General features: G+C 38.7%; 1 long non-coding RNA gene across 1 annotated transcript in view; it reads left to right on the plus strand.

Moving 5' to 3' along the window:
* Positions 1-16,382: 16,382 nt before the first annotated feature.
* LOC136397683 (uncharacterized) overlaps positions 16,383-19,418 on the plus strand; it is a 34,071-nt gene continuing 31,035 nt past the window's right edge. Inside the window, exon 1 of the long non-coding RNA XR_010749896.1 lies at positions 16,383-16,465. This is a non-coding gene — a long non-coding RNA (uncharacterized lncRNA). The remainder of the gene's footprint in view (positions 16,466-19,418) is intronic.

Raw genomic sequence — 19,418 nt, forward strand, 5'->3', positions numbered from 1 at the left:
TTTAAATAAATTAATATTCTTATAATTTTTTTAAAATTTCTAGTATTAATTGATATTTCCCACATAAACAAAAGTGCTTTGGGTTTCTCAATGATGTTCAACAGCGTAGTGGGTACTCGAGACAAAAAATTTTTGAGAACCATGAGTCTAGGATCACTTAACCTATATTAATATGAGAGAGCAGAGATAGAATTTTTCCAAATGAATTTTTAGTTTAAAATACTGAGTCAATAAATAGAGTAAATATTTTTAACTGAATAAATGAAGACAGGGAAAAAGAATGAGTATTTGAATAACTATATGAGGAAAGTCAAAGAGAGAGCTGAGTGAAATGAACTGTGTGGGGTTATTAATCTGGAATATGAAAACAGGAGAACTGGAAGATTCCATAGGTAGAGAGGCAAAATATGATTTGCTCAGTATCTACCAGATGACAGACATGTTCACGTTTGCCTGCCTCCTTTTACAATGACTTGAAGAGCCAGGTATTATCATTCCCTTTCATCCAGATTGAGACTCAGGGAAGTGACATGACAAAGAGAACACATGGCATAGCTAGAATTCGATCCCAGAAATGTCTGATTCCACATTGTTCCAGTCTGTTTCCCCACACTATTGCTACTTCCCACGTGATTTCCAACCTTTCCTCACCCCTTATTTTATAAAGGAGGTAAGACTCAGAATGGATAAATAATGTGTAGAGACAAAAAAGAAAATGGCTGAGTGGCTCTTTCCTATATGAAAATCTTCATCAGACATATCTGAACCCCTCTGAAACCTCCAGACTCGGGCTCCATTACCCTCATAGTAGGTGCCCTATAAATATTTAATAAAGGAATTGATAGCACTCCTTACTCCTGCTTTTTTTATTATTATTATTATTCTTTTTCTTTTGGCTTCTGTAGAAGAATTAGGCACTTCACTCCATCCATGCTCTAACTTCCTTCTCCAAAACAGATTTCTCTTGTAATTTGTCTTGGGCTCCTCAGCTCTCACACCTGGGGAGCACCTGATCTGTATGCAAATTGGCTTCCACTCCAGAGGATTTCGTCCTTGGTTCTTGGTCCATGTGTTTCACATCTCTATCTGACTGTACCAACGCTGTCTTGAGGGCAGAGAACTGGACTTTTCCATCACATATCATTTTTAGTCCTGATGAAGCCCTCTTGCTTTTTCTCTGCTGTAACTGCTACCCAGATGCTCCAGTAAAAGTGCAGGGACATCTTTTTTCCCCCACATGGACACGTTTGTCATGATCCCTGTGTTTGTATTTCCCAACCCACTTAGACTCAGAGGGGAAGAAATAAAGAGGATTCCATGGGAAAGGGCAAAACCCGAGCACAAAAAGTCAGGTGTGGGGAAGACGCGGAACGTGTGAGTCAGCTTTCACACGCAAGCGGGTATCGGAGCCCTCTCGTCACACTCCTCCTCAACTTCCTCTCTTCTCCACTCCAGCCAGATACATCCTGAGCTGCAACAGCTGATGGAAACCCCGTGCAGAAACTCATGGAAATAATCTGAAAGGACAGGATAAATCTTGAGCCAGGTCTCTCCAAAATCCAAAATGAAGGTGACTGTGAGGGGACTTCCAGCTGCCATTAAACTGATAGAGTTACAGCCATTTCCTCCAGTGTCTGGTCAAGTCTTTTCTGAAATCTTGCCCCATCCATCATGTCTTTCCAATACCCCCTTTCCCTTCCCCTTGCAGTGTTTAACCCTGATCAAATCTCTTTCACTCAGATAATATTCCTTTTTAAGACTAGGACCAAAAACAAAAAACGATGAAAAATTAAAATCTGCTCCTGAATTCTTCCTTTTATCTCATTTCTTTTCTTTCTCATCTAATTTTTCTTAAAGGAATTGTCTACACTTTCTGGCTCCATCTTCTCATTTCCCATTCACTTTTAAATCCACGTGAGTCTCCTTATGGTTTTCCTCACTTTCCTAATCACAGGCCTTTATCTTATTTAACATCTTGGCAGCTTTTGACCCTCTTGGCCATTCTTTTCTTCCCGTTGCCCTACTTTGACTTTGACTCTGACAGCACTATGCCTTATTTATTCATTTATTTCTCTCTCGCAGGCCACTCTTTCTCAGAGCTACTTACTGCTACCTTTACCCTCCTCCAAATACTTGTGTTTCCTATATTTTATTCATTTTATTCTTGGTCAGTTATTCCTTTTTTGGTCCTCATTTATGAAATATTTTTGAGTACATTTTATATCAAGAATTGTTCTAGGTAACCAGAGATTAGCAGATAAGCTCCCTGTCTTATCGAGCTTTAAATATAAAAGGGACACAAGGATGTCCTACTTTGCACACTGTTACTAAAAATTTCCTCAGCCATCATATTTCTACCACCAACATGCTCTTAACTTTATAATTAATGGTTTCAATTCAGAACTTCAGGCTATGTTCCAGACCAGGGGTTGGGAACCTTTTTGGCTGAGAGAGCCATGAATGCCACATATTTTAAAATGTAATTCCATGAGAGCCATACAACGACCTGTGTACATTACGCATTATCCAATAAAAATTTGGTGTTGTCCCAGAGGACAGCTGTGATTGGCTCCAGCCAACCTCAACCATGAACATGAGCGGTAGGATATGAATGGATTGTAATACATGAGAATGTTTTATATTTTTAACGTTATTTTTTTTATTAAAGATTTGTCTGAGAGCCAGATGCAGCCATCAAAAGAGCCATATCTGGCTCGTGAGCCATAGGTTGCCAACCCCTGTTCCAGACTCATACCTATACCTCAAATTCCTTCTAGAAAATACTAACCCAAATTATACAAAACATTATTTCTGTGACATACAAGAATTGAATCAATTTTGTTTATTTAAATAGTAATTTATTTTCCTCACAAAGCCTATTTCTTTTCTTTTATTCTCTGTCACTGTAAATGGCACCATTGCCCAACCAGCCCTTTGGCCCTAAGATTAGGAGACATTAAAGAGTCTTCCTTATTTCATTCACCTTTAATCCAATCAGTTTTCAAGTTATAAAGATATTTTCTAAATATCTCTTGCTTTTGCACCTCTCTTTTCCAGCATCCTTGTAAATACCCTAATCAGGTCACTATCATTGCTTCCCTCTCTTTAGATTAAGCTCTTATTAGCCCTATGTCGGTTCATCCCTTTACAAAGGGTGCTTTCTAACACACAATATTGATCACGTGCATGCTTAAAGCCTTTCAATGGTTTCTGCTTCTGGGTAGAGGCAAAACGTATCAGCTTGCAAGGTTTTCCATGCTTTAGACCTTCCATCCTCACAATCTTCCTAATGCTAACCATACTTCTCCACCTCCTTCCAGCATGACCATATAAGCCAGTGCCATCACCAACTCAAATGTTCAGTTATTTAAAATGAAGATATCTCAAGCTTATGCCTCAGTGACACTGGAAATCTCCCCCTTCTTCCTGAAATACCATACTTTCCCTTACATTATTCTAGACTACCTTGTTATTCTGCAATATTCAGATTCTTGGCTGAAGTCTTCCCTGACTCCACCAGGAATAATTGGTTTCTTTCTTACAACACTTTGAGTATGTCTTTGCAGCTACTATCACATTTTTAGAAACTGTTTGCTTGGATATTTTAGTTCGTAGACAGAAATTATAGTTTTCATTTTAGTATCTCTGACCTGAAAACAACACTTAGCAAATAGTTAATGCTAAGAAAATGTGTTGAAATAATAAGGCAAACAAATCCAGCTGTTTTTAACATGAATTAGTTTGAATTTGCTGTTATTTTGATTCTACAGTGTCATTTTTATTATTTTTACCTGGAGAGTGATATTTTTAGAGTGGGTGTCATCTCTGGATACAAAATGTTTTTACTAAAATCTAGCCTGACCTGTGGTGGCGCAGTGGATAAAGTGTCGACCTGGAAATACTGAGGTCGCCGGTTCGAAACCCTGGGCTTGCCTGGTCAAAGCACATATGGGAGTTGATACTTCCAGCTCCTCCCTCCTTCTCTCTCTCTGTCTCTCTCTCCTCTCTCTCCCTCTCTGTCTCTCTCTCTCCCTCTCTCTCTCCTCTCTAAAAAAGAAAAAATGAATAAATAAAAATCTAGTCTATCACTGATGAGTGTACAACCTGATAACAGCAGAGGCCGTTGCTGAGCTCCTGATACGACACTATTTCTAGTAGATCAGATGGTCATCCTGTAGCAGGTTGATGACCTTGAACTCATATCATCATCGAGGGAGTTATACTTGATCTAACAAGAATAAATATAATTCTAAATATTTTTCTCCCCTGCCTGCACACTTAAGAAAGCTCTACCCTTTGTGACCTTACAAAATGCTTATCCATTGCCATGATGTCCTAAATTAGTTTGCTCCCAATTAGTGAAAACATTTTATAATTAAGAAAGTATGACAGTGAGTTCCCACCCACAGAATTCACTAGTCTTACCATCTGCCCCATTACTCATATACAGTTGGCTTGATAGAATGATGGAATGGCCTTATAAAAGTTCACTTTTGGCAGTAGGTAAAAGAACACATCTTATGAATAAATTTTTGCTTGCCAAAACTTTATTTTGGGCTCAGTGAGTTTGACATTACTACTGTCCCAAGGAAGAAATGCTTTCACCAGAGAATAACTTCTATTACTGTTGAATGAGATGTTGAGACTACTACTTCCCCACGTGCTTCTGAGCCAATAAATAGACAAGGGTGTCATTGTCCCAGCATGAGTATTCCAGTTACCAGAGAAAAATCGAGATACCACTGCATAATGGTGGTACATAGGACTGTGTCTATAACCCGGGGGATTCATGGGGGTACTTGTTGTTCTCCAACACTTCTGTTCAATGGCAAACTAGCATAACCCCAAACAAGATTTTCAAGGACATAGCTCTCATAAGGATAAAGATATGGGTTACTTCAATAGGTAAACAATGTCATCGAGCTGATAGGCCACAGAAAATAATGGAAATAAAAATGAGTAGTTCACAAAGGTGGCCATAATTGTTAGAGGCCCAGTACATGGGCCTCATGGTTAGTTATATGAGAACTGAAGTTGTAGCTGCATATTATATTTAATCATGTTTTTCTTATTCACCCTTCATTCTACCACAATGTTTCATTAAGAATCAGGTAATGAACATCAGCCTGACCAGGTGGTGGTGCAGTGGGTAGAACATCGGACTGGGACGCAGAAGAATCGGGTAATGGCTAGGGTTCCTTTATGTTCAGGTGGGACTATAACCAAATTGAGATCCCCATGTGATATTTTGATGTCTGGTGGGACTTTTGTGTCATCCATGTTGAAGATATCACTCTTTCACCTGGGCGAAGACAGGAGGGTTGCTGAGGGGCAAAGGTGGTGAAAAGTGCCAAAAATCTTCCAGTTGGACCCTCATAACCACTCTTCACAATCTCCAACCTGCTCTGTGCTCCTGGACACTGGCCTTTATAAACCATATCAACAGGCTCCCATGATCTTGTCTGTGGGAGATGAGAGATCAGAGTACAGAAGGAAAGTAACTGAGTATTTACTTTCTTCATGGAAGATCAGCTCAGGTTGGCTGTATCTATTATTTGAAGGCCACAGGTCCTGGCAAGCATCCTCTCTAAAGATGATCTTCTCAGGGTTCTAGTAACTACCTCTTCCCCTTAAGTGTTCTAGCATATGCCTGTAATCTCTTCTTATTTTACTAGCCCCAGAGTACTTCACCTTCCCTTGTTTCCCTAGTGCATGATTATACTATTGTGAATAGTCCTCTTTCAAAACTATCTTCAAGTCATCCAGTTTGAAAGTGTCATCTGGCCTGACCAGGTGGTGGTGCAGTGGATAGAGCATCGGACTAGGATGCAGAGCACTCAGGTTCGAGACCCCAGGGTCACCAGCTTGAGCGTGGGCTCATCTGGTTTGAGCAAAGTTCACCAGCTTGAACCCAAGGTCTTTGGCTTGAGCAAGAGGTCACTCGGTTTGCTGTAGCTCCCCAGTCAAGGCACATATGAGAAAGCAATCAATGAATAACTAAGGTGTTGCAATAAGAAACTGATAATTGATGCTTCTCATCTCTCTCCATTCCTGTCTGTCTGTCCCTATCTATCCCTCTCTCTGACTCTGTAAAAAAAAAAAAAAAAAAAGAAAAGAAAGTGTCATCTGTTTCTAGCTGGGATGTAAACTGATACAGCTGGTGTCCTCACCATCATGGAAAGATGGTTTTGATTGCCTGGGGGGTCTTAAATGGCTGCTGTTACCTATTTACACTCCTGTGGAGGCCCCAGATTTCTGGATGAAATGGCTCTTGGGAGATTATAAAAAGTGGGGATTTTTTCTTGATAGAGCTGTTAATAGGGTTTTTTTCCACCACCTCCCCCCACACACAAAAGCAAAAGATATGCCAGGATATACTAAATAATGGTTTGGATTCATTTAAATTTGCTCTGACAATGCATTTTCCTACCTATAAACCTTGGACTAAGATAGTTATTATGTAACTGAAGACTGGCTGTTCTTGGCTGCTCAAAAAAACATATATGAACAGCTGGCCACAGAGTCAGTTTATAATATAGCATAAAGAGGAGGATGTGGTCTTCTCTCAAACTGCTAAGTACATTCCCAATAAAATGATTTGTCACAGTATATTAACAAAGATAATTGAATCATCTGTGAATTATACCATGAAAGGGAACTGGGTCTCAACTTGATAGCGAAATGTCAAGAATCAAATTCATTGACTTCGGCCCCTCTACAAACCTTTTATGACCTTCTCCATCCTGTTAATAATGTCCCAGTGCACTCTACAGTTTAAACTAGGAATTCAGGAACAGTCATTGTCTCTTTCTCTACTCGCCACAAGGTCTGAATAAGCCTGGAATAATGAAATGAGCCAGACAGACTGGGTTCAAATTGCAGCTCTAATACTTTAGAGAGCTGTGACTTCAAACAGCATATGTTCTATCCTCTAGTTTAATTTCTTTATCTGTAAAATAGGAATGATGATATCTAATATTCCTTGATTAGAGATGATATGAGAGCAATTAATATGTTAAATGAACATGATTTGTTGAATACAGAAAACAACTTGGTTTTTCATTATTTCTTTAAAATATTTTAAGTATAGGTAACCTTATCATTTTTCTGGATAAAAAAAAAATGTGTCAATTTCACAGTTTTTCTTTTTTTTCTCTTAGTCTCAAGTACTAGAGAATACCACAGTTCTCTAAGAAACAGAAGAACATGGTTCTTTAAAGACATCAGAAAAGGGAAAGAAACAAAAATAATTAGGCCTTGGAGGAAAAATAATATATTTGAAAATTAAATAACTATCTATAAAAAGCTTTAAAAAACCTATATAGCAGTTATTAGAAATAATAAAATAATTTTTAAATGTTTCTGCTTAATTTTACTCCCTTAAACCTCCTGGATATATATAGAACTCCTACAAAACAATAAAAAAGGCTATTTATAAAATATAATTTAAAGGAAGACAAATTCATGAAGTGATATACCATATTCATGAAAAGAGAGATTACTATAAATATGTATTGGTGCAGGAGCAGACAAATCAATCATAGGATTCGAATAGAGATTGCTGAAATAAATCTTCACATATATGAAAAATTTACCTGACAGAGGATATAATAGACTATTTTTTAAAAAAGGATTTAGGTCCTGGCCGGTTGGCTCAGTAGTAGAGCGTCGGCCTGGCATGCAGGAGTCCTGGGTTCGATTCCTGGCCAGGTCACACAGGAGAAGCGTCCATCTGCTTCTCCACCCCTCCCCCTCTCCTTCCTCTCTGTCTCTCTCTTCCCCTCCCGCAGCCAAGGCTCCACTGGAGCAAAGTTTGCTCGGGTGCTGAGGATGGCTCTGTGACCTCTGCCTCAGGTGCTAGAATGGCTCTGGTTGCAACAGAGCGACGCCCCAGATGGGCAGAGCATCACCCCCTGGTGGGCGTACCGGGTGGATCCCAGTTGGGCGCATGCGGGAGTCTGTCTGACTGCCTCCTGTTTCCAACTTCAGAAAAATACAATAAATAAATAAATAAATAAATAAATAAATAGAGGATTTAGTCATTAAATGGTGTTAGAACAATTAGATATCAAAATAGACAGAGCTAAACTTGGATCTTTCCTACATAGCAGAGCATAAACAAAAATTAGTCCCAATAGATTAAAAACATACAAGTCAGGTAATACTTAGAAATGTCTAACAGATTCTGTGGGATATTTTTTTATGGCAATGGAATAAAAAAATGAATTTCTTAAATAAGACACCAAAAAATGCTAATGAAAAAGAAAAAGTGATACATTCAACTATATTGGAATTAAAGACTTTTATTTATTAAGATACCATAAATAAAGTGGAAAAAAAAAAACAGGCCACCAACTGGGAGAACATATCTATAATACTTTTAAATAACAAAGGATTAATGTAAAGACTAGAAACACATTGCTATAAATTAATGAGAAAAGTTAAATAACATAAAGGAAAAGTGGACAAGATGGAACTGGCATTTCACAAGAAGTCGCACAGATATAGCGAATAAACATAAAATTATGTGCAGCTTTTTAGATGCCTGAGAAATGCAAATTGTAATATGATTTTCACTTACCACACTAACAAAAAATATCACTAAGTTTCACATGTCAGTGAGATATGGAAAAAAAGAATAAAAATAGGTACAACAATGAGTTAATTGTTATTTTGATAAAATGAAATATTAATATACCCAATGATCCAGAAGAACTTCCATTTCAATAGGTTTATCCCTTGAGAAATTATACAAATTGGTGCCAGGAAAGAAAGAAGCAAAAGAAAAATTATAGCAACATTGCTTCTATAGCAAAATAAATAAATGAATAAATTAAAAATGGAAATAACACAATATTAACCTATAGAAAATAACTGTTAAATTGTAGCATAGTTACTTAAATATTATAAAACAATGAAAAAATTAACTATGACTATAGATTACTACATAATTTTAAACATCTTGTAAGGCAAGTTTCAAATCACTAAATTCGTCTGGGCATTGGTGGTTCAGTGGTAGAATTCTCGCCTGCCAAATCACTAAATTCATTATTCTAGCAAAAATGTTTAAAAATAAATTATTTGGAGAATAAATACATATGTGATAAAACTAGCAAAAAGGAATGATAAACACAGAAATCAGAAGCAAAGTTACTTCTGAGAAGTAGGCATGACAATGGGAGAGGCGTAGCTAGTATAGTAATACTGTTCTACCTCTCAAATTTGGTTATAGATTCCTGGGTGTTCACTTTATTATTTTGCTTTGTAACTGTATTGTTACATGTATTCTCTGTGTCTCACACTTTCCTGAGGCTCTTTTAATTTTTTTTCTCTTTCCTCTATTTTATTTTTGAGACTATACAGTGATTCATTTATTTTAGTTCTAATATTTAAATTTGGTTCTTTATTATTTCTATTTGTCTGCTAAAAGCTTTCATCTTTCTGTGTATTTCAAAAGTACCCACTTTTACCTCATGGAGAATAGTTCTAATAGTTACTTTAAAGTACAAATCTGGTAATTCCAACATCTGGATTACTTCAAAGTTGATATCTAATGATTGTCTTTTCCTTTAGAGTGGGCCAGAGTTTCCTGATCCTTTGTATGTAAAGTAATTTGGAATTATATTTTGAATATTTTGTTGTTAGACTCCAGGTCTTATTAAAATCCTCTAATGAATGTTGATTTGTTGTTGTTATTTTAGCCCATATTCAATACAGTTAGGTTTAGACCACAAGTTTTATATCACCTTCTGTGGATGATGGTTCCAATGTTAGTTCTGTCTTCAAAGACTTGACTATGTTTTACTAGATGTGTTTCATACATTTCATGGGTGAACTGTATGTTTCAGCAATGATTTAGAGAGGTGTGTAAGTTCATACACAGACTAAGGGATTCTTTTTCCAGAATTCTTCCCTCTGCGGTTCCCCTCACACTCTTTGGTTCTCATGGGGACCATCTGACTCCTTTTCTGAGTCATCTAGATAAAAAAAAAATCAGGGTTCCTCTCAAAATTTTACCCCTTGTGCTATTGATAAATAGACCCACCCTGGTAACAAAGTGCTTTGAGAAATGAGAGAGGAAAAGATAAATTTCCCCTACACTTTTTGGACCACAGGGGTATTTTTCCTAGTTGATTTGTCCAGAAAGATAGGCTGTCCCTAGAGTACTTAGATGTCCACACCATGACCGCCACCTCTGCCATGCAGCTTCCGAAGTGGGACCAACCTCAAAGAAGGACCAGGAGGAAAAAAACAAAAAGCAGGGAATTCCTCGTACTCATTAGCTCCTGCATAAAGGCTGGGGTGAGGATGGGGGCCAGTCCTATGGTTATAAAGCATGGGAATATTTTTCAGAATTGTGTTATATTACACTCTCTGCAGTCTGGGACTCTTTCTACCCTTACGTCAAAGCTGAAAGAGACAAGAGAACAAAAAACAAAACTGAAACTCATCCTCATTATTGGTCATTATTCAAGAATGGACTTCCTTCCCAATCTGCCTGCTGTTGTTAACTTTCAGTCTTGTGTTATTATTATTATTGTTTGTATTTGCATTTTGTTGGAAGTTTTCAGTTGTAGTCAGCGGGAGAGAAAGAAACTTAATTCCTCTTGACTGATACCAAAGTCCATATACTCCTTTTTATGTATCAAATATTATATAACAATTAAAGATAATGAAAAAATTTCTAACTCCGGATGATCTTATAGTCTACTGGAGAACTCTCAACACATTATTGTAAGGAATTTGACTCTGACAAAAAGGGATAAAATAGCATCAGAGGTAAAGGGGACAAAGGGTAAGATTGAATGAGACTTGTTTGTTTTTTGTTAGTAAGGGTTAACTAAGTGGGTCTATTGCTTCTCCTACCCAACACTTAGCACATTATAATTATTTTCTATTTATTTGAAAGTTCTCCCTGCTCTAATCCTTGGATAATAAACCACATGAAAGAAGGTCTGTGTCTGTGTGGTTCACCTTTGGCTATCCCACCCAGTAAGTGGTCAAGATATGTTTGTTGATAGATTACATAGTATTTGGCATTTCGTTTCTATACCAGGGACTGTCCGGGTTCTGCCCACACCCTTCTGCCCTTTACTTCAGTGCACACCAACCCGACCCTCAATTGCCAGCTCCTGAATTTCTCTACCTGAGGTCCTTTTCAAGCTTCTGAAACATGTTTTGCCCACCTGCATGGCAGGTAGTTAGTACAAGGGAGTTAATATCGGCTAGAAGACCTCAACCAATGACTGACAGTTAGTTTATAAGTAACCCAGCCCCTTCCCCAGGGGTGAGTTATCTCTGCCCTGTGTCCTGCACAGGCTATCAGAATTTTCCCAGCAGGACTGAGCTTCAGTTACCCACAGTGGTAGCTGGTTTGATAATACACAATTTATTGGCTACCTTCACTTCTCTGACTCACTTTACCATCTTCTTTTGGTGTTCTCCTATCCTCTTAAAATAAACCACGTTCACCTAAATCCTTGTTTCAAGGTTTGCTACTAGAGTGACCAAAGCTAAAATAGTTGTGTACTCTACATACACAAGCATGGGTCTTTTGTTAAGAAATTTCCCCATAACTTGAGGAGTGAGCAGAGTCCTGGGCTTCAAGTCAGCAGGTCCTAGTTCATCCATTTACTAGTTAGATAACCTTGAACAAGTCACTTGACTACTTTGAGACTCAGATTTCCTTATTTTGAATGTGCCGCTAATAAAATCTGCCTCAAAAAAATAAAATAAAATCTGCCTCATGATGCTCTCGTGAGTATTGAATTATATAAGGTTCTTTGACATACATTATTCTACCATGGAGACCAGTGCACAGTGAGTACTTAGTGAATTCCTGTGTGCTGGGTGAGTATCAGGATAAAGAATTATTTCTTGTATGTGAACCATCATGCCTGCTTTATTTTTTTCCTGATGAAGAGTGGGGGCTGTATTAACATGTCCACTCAACATCAGGAATTGCTAATGATGGGGAAATGTTGGAGATCTTGTACCGTTTCATCTTGAGGAACATGCTTCTAATTAGCCAGAGCCTGTTTTATTTCAATACAAATGGGCAATGGCTCAGCAGATGGTCCCACGACTCCGGAGTCCCAGTGAGCTTCAGAGGAAATATACAAAAAACACTTCACAGAGAGTGCATTGTCTTTTACTTTGTGTGGATTTCTCTTTAATTTGAGAATTTTTACATGAATTTTTCATGGCTTTAATAGTCTTTTAAGTCATAAAGAGACCCTAGTGATCAAGAATAATCAGAATCTTTTTTTTTTTTTTTTTTTTTTTTTTTACTGTCAGGGAATCAAAGCCTTCAATAACTCCTCCTCCCCGACGGTATGTCTAGAACAATGACAACTATCTTCAAATATGTAAAAGATTAATAAATGAGAAGCTAGAAGTCCAATTAAAGTGACTTCAAAGCTTAAAGGTGGGAAGAGCATTTTGAATTCAACTCAACAGGGAAGATTCTGTCAATTAAAGCTGTCCAATAACCAAAGAGATGGCTGAAATGAAATGCTTGCCAACACTGGAGGTAAGATGCTACTAAACCTATGTAGGATGTTCTACAAAAGGTTTCTGTTCATAGGACGGAAATTCAACTGGGTATTCAAGTCCCTTCCAATTTTATGATTCAACAGTTGGAGGTTTCCTACAGCAAGAATCTTGCACAGAACGGAACGTGTAGCATATGCTTAGTAAAAACATGATGACTGATGACTACCAAATGCCCCTGGGTCTCCTAAGACTGCCCTGGAGATAATTAATTTTATCACACTTTTATGAGTCCCTTCTTTTCTCATAGTGATGCTCCATTCAGGGGTGATCAGATCCCTGTTTCTAAGCAAGCTGGAAGCTCAGGTATTTGGACTCAGGAGGCCAGGCCCATTAATAAAAATAAAGTTGGCTCTAGCAACCATGAAACTACATCACTGGAACCTCCCTTCAAGAAAGAATGTGGCGTTCAGCTGTAAGAAGCTGAGAGCTGATAGCGTTCAGCTATTAGCACCTTTAGGATCCATCTCAGCTTTCTAGGCAAGGCCCCATGATTTCCAGGGAGCCCTCACTAATGACTGGGCATAGCAAAAGTACTGGGACATGCTCATTTCAGCCTGAGTTTGGACTCCTCTTTGATCTACAGCTTGCTGTTGGATCAGTGACGTGGTCAGACCTACCTGGATTTTGATCTGAGGCTGTCCTGACTCAGCCTCACATCTCCCTCCTCTCCCAGACATCAGATCTACTTCACAATCTGAGACTGTCCCTGACCAATCCTGCTTTCTCTGCCTATTAGCTGTCTTAGTCATTACCCTCAATAAAATGCTTATGCTTCTGACTCCATCTCAACCTCTACTTGTGGAAAAGCCTGTTGACTTCTGACCTGATACTATGCAGCCCAGGGCAAAAGGGAACAAAAAGGGAAGATGTGAAGGAGGATAGAGGACTGATAGAGGGTGATGGGAGGAGACCTGCTTGGGATGTTGATCACACAGTGCAATGTACAGATGATGTGTTACAGAATTACACACTTGAAATCGATATTTTATTAACCAATATCACCCCAATAACTTCAATAATGTGTGTGTGTGTGTGTGTGTGTGTGTGTGTGTGTGTGTGTGTGTGTGACAGAGACAGGGACAGATAGGGAACAGATAGACAGGAAGGGAGAGAAATGAGAAGCATCAAGTCTTCATTCAGGCACCTTAGTTGTTCATTGATTGCTTTCTCATATGTGCCTTGACTGAGTGGGGGGGGGGGGATACAGCAGAGCAAGTGTCTCCTTGCTCAAGCCAGTGACCTTGGGCCTCAAGCCAGTGACTTTTGGGCTCAAACCAGCAACCATGGGGTCATGTCTATGATCCCAGCTCAAGCCAGTGACCCTGTGCTCAAGCTGGCGAGCCCGCACTCAAGCCAGCAACCTTGGGGTTTTGAACTTGGGTCCTCTATGTCCCAGTTTGATGCTCTATCCACTGTACCACCTGGTCAGGCTCAAGAAATTTTTTAAGGAATAAATGTCCACATCCCAAAGAAGGAGAATCTGAATCATCAACATGACCAAGGAAAATGAGAAAACAAGAAAGAAACCTGAAGAATAGACTATGCAACAAAGACCAGAGGGCAGCAGGGAGGCTTGGAGGGGCAGAGCCCATGAGGTCCCTTGAGGAAAGCTTACAAGAGGGAGAGTACTTCTGTAGAACTCCCAACCACACTGCCAGTGCTCTTCAGACAGAAGACACCTGATTGTATTTTGTCTTTATGGGGCCAGGGAAAGGAGGCAAAACTGCCCGTGCGTGACCCATTGACACTGTCTGTTCCTTAACACAGTGTGGCAACAAGGGCGATGGCCTTTCAGATGCAGAAGTGCCAGCTTTCAGGGAGCAGACGGGAGAGAGAGCCCCTATTTTGTTGCATACTTAGTACGCATCAGGCCCTGCTCATTGTTTTAAGGTTACTGATTATGAAACAGTTTCTGGGGATGAGGCATCTGGAAACAGCTTACGAAGTTGATTTGGCTCAGGGTTTTTTATGAGGTTGCAGACAAGCTGACAGGGTTGCAGTCATTTACAAAACTTATCTAAAGCTGGAGAATCCACATCCAAAATCATTCTTGTATTTTTGTTTTTGCTTTTGTTTTTTGTTTTTGACAGGCCTCAGTTTCTCACCACGCATGCCTCACCATAAGGCTGGCTACCCGGAAGTGAGTGATCCAAGACAGAAACATCACCTGAGGCAAAAACTACAGCCTATCATAACCTGACCTCAGAAGTGAAATGTCTTCACTTGTGCCACATCCTATTGTCCATACAATATGGGACAGCCCTACACAATGGCGTGAATACCGTGAGACAGGGCTTACTGGGACCGTCTGGGAGTCTGGTGACCAGACCCTCTAGAGGAGCCACATGAAGTAGATAGTTTACCAGTAAGGACACTGAGGCGCAAAGAAGCTACAGGACAAGTGGCAGGGTCAAGATTTGAACTGTGAGTCTATGTCTCTAACCATTATGCTGTATAGTCTCTTAAAGTAGAGAAAAGGAAGGCTGAGGAAAAAAAAAGATAGGTGGATTCAAACTTTATCATTGTGGGTGGTGGGTGGTTAAGTAAAAAATGACATAGGTGGTGATAATTTGTATAGTGTTTAACAGAGCAATTCCTCTTAACTAAGAGTAAACTTTTTTTTTGTTTGTTTTTGTTTTTGTTTTTAAATAAATTTTTATTAATGTTAATGGGATGACATTAATAATTCAGGGTACATATATTCAAAGAAAACATGTCTAGGTTATCTTGTCATTAAATTATATTGCATACCCCTCGCCCAGAGTCAGATTGTCCTCCGTCACCCTCTATCTAGTTTTCTTTGTGCCCCTTCCCCTCCCCCTAACCCTCTCCCTCCTTAAGAGTAAACTTTATATTAAATGTTTAAATGAAGACTTATTTTCCCATTTTCCAGACAAAAATGAAAATTCACAAAGACTAAGTGTTTTGCCCATAGCAATTAATCAACAGAGGCGTTAAACTCAGTTCTCCATTCCTAAGTACAGGGTTTCAGTGTGCACCTCAGCCTATTGTTCCATAAACCAAGGGACCAACTGGTGTTGCAGATTCTCTGGAATTGTAACTAAGGTAACTATAATGGGGAAGGCATACCTGTTACATGTTAGATGTGAGGTAGAGAAGGCTGCTCTAAGAAGAGTTGTTTGTTAGTTTCCATGTTTCTTAAAGTATAATATTTACAGAGAAATGCACATACTTTAAGATATAGCCTGTTGAATTTTATAAATGAAACAAACTAAATGAAAAGGCAGACATTACCATTCACCCAGAATCCCCTTTGTTCTGCCTTTCTGTCTCGACCCCTCATTCAGTCACTGCTGTGTTGACTTATAGAAGCCTAGATTCGTTTGGCCTGCTTTTGTAGTTTGCATAAATGTAATCTTGTACTTTTTCATAATTTATTTATCCACTGTACCAGAGGTTGGCAAACCAACTCCAAACTTGGCCCACCTCCTATTTCTGTACAGCATGCAAGCTAAGAATGATTTGTACATTTTTAAATGCTTTAAAAAATCAAAAGAATAATATTTCATGGCAAACAAAAATTATATGAAATTTAAATATGTGTCCACATATGACGTTTTATTGGAGCACACCCTGCTTGTTCCTTTTCCTGTTATCTACGGCTGCTCTCACATTCCAATGGCAGTTAAGTAGTTGCAACAGAGATGTGATGTAGCATTCTGTTGCTGGGTACTGTTGTTGGGGTTCTGAAAATAGAAGTGATGCAATTTTAACTTGATTTTGTTTCCTGGCCCACAGTGTCTAAAATGTTTATTATCTGGCCTGTTACAAAATTTTTTTGCTGAGTTCTGGACTATATTATTGATGAGTGTCTGAATAATTTCCAGTTGAATGCTATTATGAAGAATGCTCTTTTGAACATTATGGTTCATGTTTTCGGCGAACATATGTAAGTATTTATTTTGGGTACATACCTAGGAGTGGAATTGCTGAGTGCTGGGTTGTGTTCAGCTTAATAGGTACTGCCAAAGTAGGTTGTATTAATTTTAGACTCTAACTAGCAATGTATGAGAACTCTGCTTTATATTCTCACCAATAATCGGTATTTTCTATTTTATTTAACCATCTGGTGAATGTGTAGCGGTAACAAGAGAATGTTTTTAAAATGATACTCACAGCAACCTTTAGGCTATGCCAAGCACTATGCTGATAACTGTACCTATGTTATCACATTATAGACAAGTTCATTTTACTGATGTGGAAATTGTGTTGAGCAAAGCTAAGACACACAGACATTAAGTCACACAGACATTAAGTGGGAAAACCAAGAATCACACTCAGATCTGATTGACTTCTTAGCTTATACACTTTCTATTGCGTCAAGTCGTCTTTCCATGTGACAATTTAAAAAGACATCACACCCTTGGAGAGTGACTTTAGCATTCCAACATTTGTAGGGAAAAGGGATGCAGCCTAGCCACGAAGAGTAAGCACGGGGGAAGTATGGGCAGATACACCTCCATTTCTGCTGCCTCCTGCGACAGTGGTTAACTACATGCTTCCAGCCCCCTGGCTGGTTATGTTGTTGTTACATGTTCTGACAGTTGAGGCCTGTGGTGAAAAATGATAACAGATTTGTATTCTCAAGATCATCTCCAGATGCTGGTCAGAAGCACCTCTGGATTCATGAAATATTTGTCTTTAGTATTTCTTGAAGATGGATGATTGGGGGGAAAAAAAAGTTCCAGGAACATTTCAGTATAAATCATAGGGAAATTTTTCCTTTGGCAATCTGGAATGCATTTCTCTATTTCTTTAAGAAGAATAATGTGTGTATTAATAACTTGGTTGAAATGGGGTCTGGGCCAAGATGGGATGACCACGGAAATCATTATTGATGGTTTCTTGTAGCCAAACAATCTGTTCCCCCAAACCTGGAGTTTGTCATCTGTAGGTGAATGACTGCTGAAAGGCCACATCTGAGTCACTTGTGTGACTCCCCTCCTCTCCATCCCAACTACCATCTCTCTACCCAGTTTATTTTATCTGCATTGCAAAAGGTTCCTATCAAGTTTATTAACTTTCTCTCCTGCTGCTGCACAAATAAGCATTCAAGCAGACACTAGGGTTGTCCCGCTAATCTGATTATGCCATTGCTTTGATCAAATACTTCTGAGGACCCATTATTGCCTATAACAGTGCTCTACAATCTTTTCTTTTAAAGGTATATCATTGACTCTCCAATCTTTTTGATCCTGCACTATTACACATGAAAACTATGTTTATTTATCAATATATATTTTTATATTTATGTATGAGATGTTTACTTATATATTTCCTATATTAATTTTGAAAATGTACATTTATTTAAAGGATGAGATAATATATATACCAAGGGTCAGCAAACTTTTTCTGAAAAAGGCCAGATAATAAATATTTTAGGTTTCCCAGGCTATAATGCCTCTCTTGCAACCACTTTTCAGCTCTGATACTGTAGCACAAAAATAGCCATATGTAAACAAATGGATTTGTGTCTGTTCCAATAAAACTTTATTCACAAAAACAGGCAGCAGGCCAAATCTGGCCTGTGGTCCATAATTTGAGGATGCCTGATATATATACCTTTGGCTACTCCAGGTATTACCAAGGTAAAATTGGATTCAGGAACTCAAATACTTCTGACTCGCTTCTTTTATCTCCGCTGTTCATCTATTTGGTTCTCCCTAAGACTGCGGTATATTGCTTTGCAGACTATTACTAGCAATAATAATACTATGGTGAATACTGGCCAGCCCCCTGGCCCAAGTTGGACATGTTACTGTCCAGGTGCACACGCAGAGAAGCCTATTTATCTCTCTTGTTCCCAAAGAAATTCCCTGGAAGAAATTCACTGACTCCATCTTGCATGCCCCTCCCTGTTTCATCAATGTTGTCATATTACATGGCAACTTCTACTAGAATCACAGAAATGGAGAGAAAAGGGGAAGTTCCTTCAAAAGGTGTGATATGCAAAAGACCTTATCAGGTATCTTCTACCATAAATAGTGGTTCAGAGAAGGATGTGATTATCACAATAATCAGGATCATTGTCAGAAAGGAGAGCAGTTGTACTTAGAAAAGGAACATGAGAGATAAACTGCTAAGCACCTATTGTGCACATGACACAGGTAGTTGTTTTTTTTTTTAAGGCCATGATTTTCAGATCTCTTTTACCTTTTTCAGAATGAATGAGTTATGGTAACAAACAACTCTAAAATCTTAGTAACTTCACATGTCTATCATGAGTTGGCCTTCAAGAGCTCTGCTTCACCCTTTCCATCGGAAACACAGGTATACTGAGCATTCCCAGATTTTCCCCCATAGCAGGGAGAGAGGAAAGTAATATATCATGGAATGTTCTTTAAAGGTTTCTTCCTGGAAGCATCGCACATAACGTTTATGAACACTGAATCTGCCTAAGCACTTAACAACAAAGAGAGTTAAGTTGTGCGATTAAGCTGTGTGCTTGGATTGTATGGTTGCTACCAATTCCATGCTGCCCTCTGGTAAGGAGATTATACATGTATTCCCTGCCATTGTCATCTGATTATGGGTCAGGTAAAATTCCTTACCTCCTTAATATCAGGCTTGGCCAATTAGATATCAGCGAAAGTGATATGTGTCACATTTGAGCAGAAAATTGAGAGCTACTAAATGGTTTCGTGTTGTGGTTTTCCCTTTGTCACAAGAATATATCCCAAATAAGAGCTGTTTCTGGAGCCTGAATTCTAGAATGAGGAAAGTACATGAAGTGGAGCCATGTTCTACCTACAGCTCACATGTAACAGGCCTGAGAAATAAATTTGTGTTGTTGTACACCACTGATAGTTTGAAGTTAGTGTTTGTTATAGCAGCATAACCTA

This window comes from Saccopteryx leptura, chromosome 3, assembly GCF_036850995.1.
Source record: "Saccopteryx leptura isolate mSacLep1 chromosome 3, mSacLep1_pri_phased_curated, whole genome shotgun sequence".
Classification (NCBI taxonomy): Eukaryota; Metazoa; Chordata; class Mammalia; order Chiroptera; family Emballonuridae; genus Saccopteryx; species Saccopteryx leptura.